The 9,865-nt window shown below is 40.3% G+C and overlaps 1 pseudogene; it reads left to right on the top strand.

Moving 5' to 3' along the window:
• Positions 1 to 1,595: 1,595 nt before the first annotated feature.
• On the top strand, positions 1,596 to 2,701 carry LOC144579104 (interferon-induced transmembrane protein 3 pseudogene; annotated as a pseudogene).
• Positions 2,702 to 9,865: the final 7,164 nt, after the last annotated feature.

Raw genomic sequence — 9,865 nt, 5'->3', positions numbered from 1 at the left:
ATTATTTTTAGTCTTTATTGTTATTATGGTAAAAACACAAAATTGACCATGACCATGGTCACCATTTTTTTTTTGAGACAGTATTTCACTCTTGTTGCCCAGGCTGGAGTGCAATGACGTGATCTCAGCTCACCACAACCTCCACCTTTTGGATTCAAGCAATTCTCTTGTCTCAGACTCCTGAGTAGCTGGGATTAAAGACATGCACCACCACATTCAGCTATTTTTTTTTTTTTTAGTAGAGATGGAGTTTCTCTATGTTGGTCAAGCTGGTCTTGAACCCCTGACCTCAGGTGATCCACCCACCTCGGCCTCCCAAAGTGCTGGGATTACAGGCATGAGCCACTGTGCCCGGCCAATGGTAACCATTTTTAAGTATATGATATAGCAGTGTTAATGATAGTTACATTGCTATGCAAAAGATCTCTAGAACTTTTTCATCTTGCACAACTGAAACTCTACACTTACTGAATAAAAACTTTCCTTTTCCTCCCAGCTTCCTCCCCTCAGCCTCTGGCAAACACCATTGTATTTTCTGTTTCTAAACAAGCTTATTCCTTTTGTGACCCAAGGCTTCGTCTTCTGCTTACTTCCTTGTGTTTATAGATGTTAGCTCTGTTCACTTAGTTCTTCAATTCACATCTCCGTGATTTAGCTTTGGCTCCTACGTTGACTTTACCATGCATGTCAAATAACTGTCCAGTTACATGGCTGTCATTTTGCTTTCCAGAGCAATGTTTTCCACTCTGCCTACAGCTTTGCCTTCAGTGACACATTGCCTCAGACATTCCAAATATTTTCCCAGGTTACCTTTGAAAACTTTCTATTTGGAGCTCTGGGCTACTAGCCACCCTCAGATGTAGTCTGAGACTATTTCTTGCAGCCACACATCTACAGATAAATAGATCTCCCCAGCAGTTAGAGGTAGTTAAGTCTAGTGGGAGGTTAAACATATAAAATCCTGCCTGACTATATGCTTGATGGAGAATAAGATGGTCTCAGCACCATTTCAGGGTTTTCAATCATTTAAAATAGATGCTGGGTTTAATATAGTAGTCAATCTCCATCAAGCATATTCAGAAAACCTTGAATCATTAAATTCAGCAAACCTCTGCTTGTGATCATTCAATTCAACAAACCACTGCTCATGTGGCACTCATGATAGCAGTTTGAGTGATGAGAGAGCTTTAGAATGTCTTTGTTCCTACCAAGAACATTTCCCTTGAATGTTTGAAGGTTGATGAACTTGGTCAAAATCATGCAGGGGCATACTGGGTGTCTGTGGTCATGTTGCTGATAATTTATGTGCACTTTTATAGGCTTTCATATTTTTCATAATTCCTTATACACTCTTTATGAAGTAGAGAATATGTATAGGAAGCTCTTTTCATAAAAGGCTTTTAAAATGGGAGCTTGTAGATAATTAATATTTCTAGACAGTAAAGACTTTTGAAGGGGGGCTGTACTTAGCTTCCTGAGCACTGTGTATAATCAAAATGTAGATGAAAGTTCTCAGTAATTAATCACACAAGGCCAGGCATGGTGGCTCACACTTGTAATCCTAGTACTTTGGACGGCCAAAGCAGGAGGATCACTTGAGACCAGGAGTTAGAGACAAGCCTGGGCGACATAGAGAGAACTTGTATCTACAAAAACAAAGCAAAACAAAACCAAAAACAAAACACTAGCCTGACATGATAGTGCACACCTGTAGTCCAAGATACTCAGGAGGCTGAGGTAGAAGAATTGCTTGAACCTGGGAAGTTGAGGCTGAAATGAGTCATAATTGCACTGCTGCAGTCCAGCCTGGGTGCCAGAGAGATACCCTGTCTCCAATCAGTCAATCAATCAATCAACCAAGCAAACCAGAGGTATTTACTGGCTATCTAATGTGATGGTTTTTCAGACCAGATTGCATGAGAAAAAACTTGGAGAACTATGGAAATGTAGTTTCCCAGGCACTGTTCCTGCAGGTCTTTATTCATCAATTCATTGGGTTTAATAATGTGCTTTAAGAACGAATGCCAGGAAAAGGAAGTGGCTGAGAAATGGAAACTAGTGCGGAAAGGGAGGACCCACTGAGAAGCATCCCAGCAACCCCACCACAGCTGGTCTTCCCTGGACACCATGAACCAAACCTTCTTCACTCCCACCAACACCGACCATCCCCCCAACTATGAGATGCTGAAGGAGGAGCGTGAGGTGGCTGTGCTGGGGGCGCCCCATAACTCGGCTCCCCCAACATCCACCGTGATCCACATCCGCAGTGAGACCTCCGTGCCTGACCATGTCATCTTGTCCGTGTTCAACACCCTCTTCATGAACTGCTGCCTGGGCTTCATAGCATTTGCCTACTCTGTGAAGTCTAGGGACAGGAAGATGGTTGGCGACCTGACCAGGGCCCAGGCCTATGCCTCCACCACCAAGTGCCTGAACACCTGGGCCCTGATTTTGGTCATCATCATGATCATGACCATTTTGCTTATCATCCCAGTATTGATCTTGCAAGTCTGTCGATAGATCAAGAGGAATCATCCAGGCCAGGGGCTCTGCCTGTGACCTGTTTCCCAAGTACTCCACTTCCATTCCTCACCCAGCCCCTGAGGTGAGTCCTGATCAGCGCTTCATCCTCACACACTTTTCTACAATGGCATTCAGTAAAGTGCATGCTTTCCTGGTAAAAAGAAAAAAATAAAATAATAATGTGCTTTGAAATTGTTTATTGTGGTAAAATATGATTAACCTGAAGGTTACCATTTTAAGCTTTTTAACCAGTTGAATGAAGTACTTTTGCATTGTTACGCAATCATCACCACTATCTGTCACCAGAACTTAATAATGTGCTCTTTAGAAACCCTTGGTAAATATGAGGCAGGGAATTTTAACCATATTTTGTAAAACACGGATATATTGTGAGCTTAGAGTTTTGCTAAGCATAGTATGAAAAGCAAGATATGTGAAACATGTAGCATGTTTCATGCTGGGTTAATGCAGTTTACTCTTCGGCAGAGGAATGAAGAATAGTACATATGAGATAATTAGGAAGTAAACCTAGACAGAAGAAGATTAAGAGACACATGAATACATACACAATGTACAGATGGGTGGGTGCTAGAAGTCAGACAATCACATAAATATGTTTGAAAAATAATAAATGCCATAAAGGGGTGGGTCTTGAGGGTGACTGCAGAGAAGTATAGAATATTGCTAGGCGTCAAGACAATGGTGGACTGATTCCAGGTGAAGGAAATAATATGACCAGGTAAGAACCCTAAATCTGTTTGTTGAAAATCAAAGTTTACACTTACATTAAAGATATTTCTCATTTGAAAGTAAGGAATAAATCACATTTCATAAATCTTTTAGCAAGGAGCCAAATAGATAATCACAATAGTATCATTTGTGGTTTGAGTCACATTGTCACAACAAAAACTCATAGATTGTTTCAAGTGAAGATTAACCAGATGAGAGTCATTAACTTGCTAAGGGCTCTTCCTTGCAGCCAAAACCTTAACCAGGATTTCCTCTTTAATGGTTCAAAGTACCTGCACCTGATGTTCTCAAGACTGCAGACCACAGTTTAGAGTTTCAACCTCTAGACCTAATCTAGGTTGGGTGAGGGCCAGTTTCCTAGCACTGAGAAGCAGAGCAGGGTTGAAGGTTCTCAAGTAATTTCTCGAATAATCTTTTTCCCAATAGTTTGTCTTCCCACTCTCTTCCCCTTATCAATTTGAGGAACAGAGCTGTTTGAAAAATCTGTAGCATACTTCAGTTTGTTTATCTTTCCCTTTACTGATTTATGATTCAGATTTCACATTTTTGTTACTCCTCTTCCTCCCTCTTTGCTGTGTTCTTCTGTGTTTCTCCCTTTTAAAAATCCTTTTGCTGTTGAGAGAGTGTCTCAGAGTTGAGGACACTACCATGGTTTGAATTTGTTCCCTCCAAAATTCAGGTGTTGCCGATGTGATAGGATTAAGAGGTGGGCCCCTTAAGAGGTGACTGGGCCATGGGGGCTCCTCCCTGGTGAATGGAGTTAAGGCCCTTATAAAAGAGCCTTCCTACAGCTTTCAGCTTGTTTGTCTCGCCACGTGAGGACTTGGCGTTTCTACCCTTTGGTGCATGCAGCGATAAGGTGCCATCTTGAAAGCAGAGCAAGCAGCTCTCTCTAGACAGATGAACCTGCTGGCACCTTGATCTTGGACTTCCCAGCCTCCACAATGGTAAGAAAGAAATCTCAGTTTTTAAAATGAATTACTCAGTCTCAGGTATTTTGTTAGAGCAAAACAAACTAAGATACTAATGAGACATGACAGCTAGATATAATGTGGTGTACAGCATTGAATCCTAGGACAGAAAAAGTACGCTTGTAGAATAATTTGTAAAATCCAAAAAACAGTTACAGGTTTTTTATTTTTTGCCATACTGTACCAATATTAACTTCTTCGTTTTGATAAATGTGTGATGGTTATGTAAGATATTAACAGTAGAGGAAGCTGAGCGAAGGGTATGCAGGAACTCTGTACCATCTTTGCAAATTTCCTGTATATCTAAAATTATTCCAAAAGAAGTTTACTTAAAAAATCCCGGCCAGGCGTGTTGGCTCACGCCTGTAATGCCAGCACTTTGGGAGGCTGAGGAGGGTGAATCACCTGAGGTTAGGTGTTCCAGACCAGCCTGGCCAGTATGGTGAAACCTCGTCTCTACTAAATATACAAAAAAATAGCAGGGCATGATGGTGGCGCCTGCAATCCCAGCTAGGGAGGCTGAGGCAGGCGAATTGCTTGAACCAGGGAAGTGCAGTTGCTCCATGGCACTGCAGCCTGGATAACAAAAGCAAAATTCTGTCTCAAAAAAAAAATTTTTTTTTTTGCTGTAGTTACATCTGGGTTCCAGGAAGGTAATAAAGATGCATGTGTTGAATCTCTCACTTTAGCCCAGAATTTAAAGTTCAGATATTAACCCCCTTGTAAGGTGAAAGTATAAATCTATTCGAAGTTGCATTCTTTTGCTCTTGTGAATTAAATATCAAAGGTTTTGGAGTTTTCCCTTGTTTCTCACTGGTTCAGTCTCATTAAGCTGGTTGGAGGCACCTGGGTGGAATTGGCATTCTTCTCACAGTTGCAGCCTAGAACAGGTGAAATTTCTACAGGACTTCAGCATATGTATTAGTTCAGTGTTAAGTTTTTAAAACCAGGCTCTTTTAAAGCACACAAAGTAATAATGGGGCATGTAAGGTTTTTATATCAGAAGGCTTGTAATTTAGAAAATAAGTCAATTCTAAGCCTCTAGACCAGAGGCTTAGAATAATTTCTCTGGTGAAATTATTCTTAGAATCCAGGTTGCATTGCTGCCAAAAATTATGCCAGTGGAATAGGCAAATTTTACTTTTAGCTTCATTGTGATGCTGACCAATGGATGCCCATTTAATTTAAATTCTATTGGGAATATTCGCCCAGTAATTTTGGCTGTACCATGTTATGGGAAAAGCCCACTTAGGCATATGGCCTTGTGTCACAGACTTGGTGTTTGACTAAAGTAAATTTTCAGTGGTGGTTGTCACAGTCCCCTGACAGTATCTGAGAACCTTTTCCTTCTCCCTCAGCAAATTCAGAATGAAAAAACTTTATTTTCCCCTTCCTCTTTGTTTTGTTCACTGCAGTACTAAATTGTTTGTGCATTCTGATTAGTGATGAGGCTTCCATCTTCTCTGTTGGACACGCATCTTTAGTTTTGCATTATGGAATTTCTTAGGCCTAAATAATGTGTCTCCTAAGGAAGGGTTTTTCTCATATGTGATTAAGCCAGTCAGACCAAACTAGACTACGTGATGGGGAAATGACTTGACCTTGTAGATTCACTTTGTGAATTACAGGTTACCCCTGTAATTTTGGACTGGATGGTTCTTCTGTTGGAAGCTGTTTTGTGCACTTGGGATATTTAGTTGCATTGCTGACCTCTATCTTCTAGATGTCTGCAGTACCCACCCCGCCCAGGTGTGACAACTGAAGTGTCTAAAGGCCGCCCCAAATATCCCCAGAGGCAAAAGCATCTCGGCTGAGAATTACTGTTGCAGGACATGCAGAACCAATATCTTTCAGTTTGTTTGTTTATGAGATGGAGTTTTTTTTGCTCTTGTTGCCCGAGTGGAGTGCAATGGCATGATCTACAATCTCGGCTAACTGCAACCTCCACCTCTTAGGTTCAAGCAATTCTCCTGCCTCAGTCTCCTGAGCAGCTGGGATTACAGGCATGGGCCACTAATCCCAGCTAATTTTGTCTTTTTAGTAGAGATGGGGTTTCTACATGTTGGTCAGAGTGGTCTCGAACTGTCAGTCTTGGGTGATCCGCCCACCTCAGCCTCCCAAAGTGCTGGGATTGCAGGTGTGAGCCATCGCATCCATTCATCTTTCTGTTTTAAAAGCACAAACGTTGTTCTGCCCACCTAGGCCAGAAAATGTCGAATACCACTTCAGCTAATTTGGAGTGCCAGGCCAGCCTGTGGTCCCATAATTCCACATTAAGCCACAGTGAACCTCCACCTCTCCTTGATGCCATGCCTTTCAAGTAGCAGTCATTCTTTGAATGGTCAACTGAAAAAATAAAAATATCTTGAGGCATAAAGCTTGGAACTTCTTTCCCAGGCCACAGCAGTTAAAGGCTGTTTATGATTGAGTTATTTTACAGCTGGGTTTGTACAGCTCTGTTTATTTCTGGGGCTATCTGGAAGTTGGGAACTGACTCTTGGCCAAGGTAAGGACTAGTGGCCAAGTTAGTCATTTAAAATACACCAGTGCCAGCTTGTTTGCGTTATTTAGAGAGGTTGATGGCTTACACCTGACTTAACAGGTTAACCAGCTTGGGCTATCTGACTAGTGGGACATAGAACAACCACAGGGAACTTCCACCTGAGCTCTTACAAAACCAAGGCTCCTCCCTGATATCCTGGTGATTCATAATCTGGAGATAAAGCAGATTCTGTGACTAAGAAAGGACCCTCGGGAGTTGTACCTGGTGATCTCTCAGACCCTGAGGCTTGCTGGTGCTTATTTTCTCCAGGTGCTTTGCCTCCATCAAGCCTTGTGAGAGTAAGTGCTGCATAGTCTTAGTCCCTTCAATTCTCCAATGTATAATCTTTGCAAAGATCATCTGTACAGCTGTTCATACCCATGTGACCTAGTGTAGGGGTACTAAAACCATCAGGGTAAAATCTCCTGCCTCTCACAGAAGTGTACAGGTCACAAGAAGCAACTTTAAGTTTCATTTTGCTCACTTCAATTCTTCAAACATAGCTTCTTTTTAAAAAACAACAGTTTATTGGGATATAATTCTCGTCACCAATTCACTCTGTGAATGTATACAATTCAGTGGTTTTTACTATATTCATAAGGTTGTATGACAATTGCCTTGATCTAATTTCACAGTATTTTCATCACCCCTAAAAATCCCTGTATCCATTAGCAATTATGTCCGTTCCCTCTTCCCCACCTCTGGCAACAGCTTTGTCTCTACGGCTATGTCTATTCTAAACTGTCTTAGTCTGCTTAGACTACTATAACAAAAATATCGTAGAGAGAGTAACTAACAGAACTTTCTCAGTGCTGAAGGCTGGAAAATCCAAGATCAAGATGCTGGCAGATGTAGTATCTAAGGGCATTCTCCCTTGTTTGCAGATATCACTCTTTTCCTTGTATGCTCACATGTAGAGAGCAGGCAGTGAGAATGCAAGCCCTGCATGTCTTCCCCCCCACCCCCCAGAGTGTATCCTGCTCAATTGCATGTCTTCATAAAGGCACTAATACTACTCATGAGGATGGTACTTCATGACCTAATCACCTGCCAAAGGCCCCATCTCTTAGTATCATCACATTAGGGGTTAGCATTACAACATGTATATTTTGGGGTGGGATACAACCATTCTGTTCATAGCATGGACATTAAAAGTAGAATCATACATTATGGGCAATCTTGTTATTGGCTCCTTTCATTTAGCATAATATTTTCAAGGTTTGTCTGCAGCATCTGAATGTAGCACTTCATTTTTATGGTTGACTACCATTCAGGTATATGGACATCCTACCTTTTGGTTATCTGTTGATAAACCTTTGGCTATCATGGATAATGCCGCTGTGAACAACTGAAAACGTTTTCATATGGGCATGTCTCATTCTCTTGCTCCCAAATGTTCACAGCAGCATAATGAGTGGATATGCAGGTTCACGTTCTGATTTTTAAACTCCTCCCCTGGGGGTAGGGGAGTGAATACGGGATAGAGAGAAGCCAGGGCTGGCTTCAGTTTGCAGAACTTCCTTCACTTCAAGAGAAATAATGGGAGTAGGACAAAATTTTCCCTCTTAAAATATTGTAATACCTTTCTGAAATTTGCCTCTTTGCTTCCATTCTCAGATTCCCTGTTTCTCCTAGTTAATCTCTCAGTGAAAGAAAGTGGAAAAATAAACTGTTAACACTGCCTGGGCCAGAATCATTCAGTGGCACCCTATTGCCTACAGGCATAATGTGGGGCATAGTTTTCTCTTTGTACAGTTCTCTCAGTTTTATCTGTTCCTTTTTCGTTGGGCATTTGGTTGGTATTTTTTTTTCCTGTTACTCATTTTAATAATGATTTCTAAAACAGCAAAACTTCCACATTCTTTACCAATAAAGACTTTTTACATCTTTTAGCTATGTCTGTCTCAGTCCTATCACCAATCAGATTGAAATAATTATGCACTGAAATTAGTGTGAAAGCTTTAGTTTTTGTAAAACCAAATTTAATCCTTCTTAAAGTGATTTGCTAGAAAAAGGAGCTTTCTAATTGAGTAAATTTAAATTTGGAGCAAGAATTAGATGATACTGTGTCATTAGAGGTAATCTTGTTGGTTGTGATAAAGCCGTGGTGGTTATGTAAAGGGAAGTTCTTACAATTTTTGGGATGTTCCACAAGCGTGGGTGGTAAAACATGACAGACTTGCTTTAAAATGTTGCAGAAAGTGTATATTGAAATCAAAAATACTGATTAAAAGTGGAAGCCAAGTAATGTGTACGTGAATATTCATTTTGCTATTCTCTTGATTTTTATGTATTCATTACATACAATTTATTACAAGTTTTAATGAATGTTAAATTCATTTAATATAACACATTAGCTGTAAAGGATTGAAAAAATAGTAACTCTAAAATGACAGTGGCATCAGAAGGTTTTTCCATTCCTTCAAATAATCACTTCTTAAATAAACTAAAATGGAAAATTAGATGCCTAATTTTATAGGTATAACTTTTTAGAAAAACATGAAGTTCAGTCAGTGGATCCATATTTGAAGAAATCACCTTAGCATCATTTCTAACATAGATAATGAAATGTCCATTTCCATACTCAAGAGGAAATATTTAAGAATGTATGTATTTTTGAAGATTTTACACCTCAGCTTAAATATTTTAGAACAATTTTAGATATACAGGAAAGTTGCCAAGATAAAACACTCTTGTATACTTCTCAGTTTCCCCCACAGTTACCGACTTAAGTTACCATGGTGTATTTACCGAATAAAAGAAGCCAACATTGGTATATTACTATTAACTACATTCTGGACTTTTTATATTTCAGTTTTTCCATTAATGCTCCTTTTCTGTTCCAGTATCCAGTCCAGGATATCATGTTACATTTAGTCTATGGCAGTTTCTCAGTCTTAATTTCATAACTTTAATAGGTTAGAGTACTGGTCATGTGCTTTGCAGAATGTTCCCCAGTTTGTGTTTATCTGATTTCCTGCCCCCCCCCCCAGCCCCCTCCACCATGATTAGACTGACATAGAGTATTTTTGGAAAAAATGCCACGGATGTAAAGTCCTTTCTCATAATATCAGGTGCT

This window comes from Callithrix jacchus, chromosome 13, assembly GCF_049354715.1.
Source record: "Callithrix jacchus isolate 240 chromosome 13, calJac240_pri, whole genome shotgun sequence".
NCBI lineage: Eukaryota > Metazoa > Chordata > Mammalia > Primates > Cebidae > Callithrix > Callithrix jacchus.
This window is presented reverse-complemented; position numbering and strand designations above follow the sequence as displayed.